This window comes from Camelina sativa, unplaced genomic scaffold, assembly GCF_000633955.1.
Source record: "Camelina sativa cultivar DH55 unplaced genomic scaffold, Cs unpScaffold10896, whole genome shotgun sequence".
NCBI lineage: Eukaryota > Viridiplantae > Streptophyta > Magnoliopsida > Brassicales > Brassicaceae > Camelina > Camelina sativa.
The window spans coordinates 1-379 of NW_010931944.1; the positions used below are offsets into that span (position 1 = coordinate 1).

Here is a 379-nt window from a genome sequence, read left to right on the forward strand (position 1 = left end):
TGAAGACAAACTTGGACTGCATCATGTACTCTCACGTAGAACCATTCTCTGCCAATAAGTTCCACAATGCCTGATCTTGCCAGAATCAATAGAACCTCTTTGTTCGGGTTCGATATCGCAAGCTGGCTCCATTGACAAATATCGTCAAGGTTTTTTTTTTTGTTTCCAAATAAGGAACAAGAATGATGATGGTTTCAGGTTCGAACCTGAATGTCTCTTGTTTTATACTCCTCGTACAATTTTTTAATAGCTTCCACGGCGCTTGAGTCTATGTATGTGACAGCTGCGTTACATCCCAAAACCATTATCGATTAACCACGTAAGGAACCTGATTCAAAAAACGTTGGACTTACGAGACAATTCCAGGATAACAAAGTAT

The 379-nt window shown here is 39.6% G+C and overlaps 1 long non-coding RNA gene across 1 annotated transcript; it reads right to left on the reverse strand.

Annotated features, from left to right (window-relative positions):
* Window positions 1-7: 7 nt before the first annotated feature.
* LOC104775250 lies at window positions 8-379 on the reverse strand. Its single transcript, XR_765789.2, has 3 exons — window positions 354-379; window positions 207-283; window positions 8-122 (listed from the first exon to the last, which is right to left on the reverse strand). It is a non-coding gene; the product is annotated as an uncharacterized LOC104775250 (long non-coding RNA).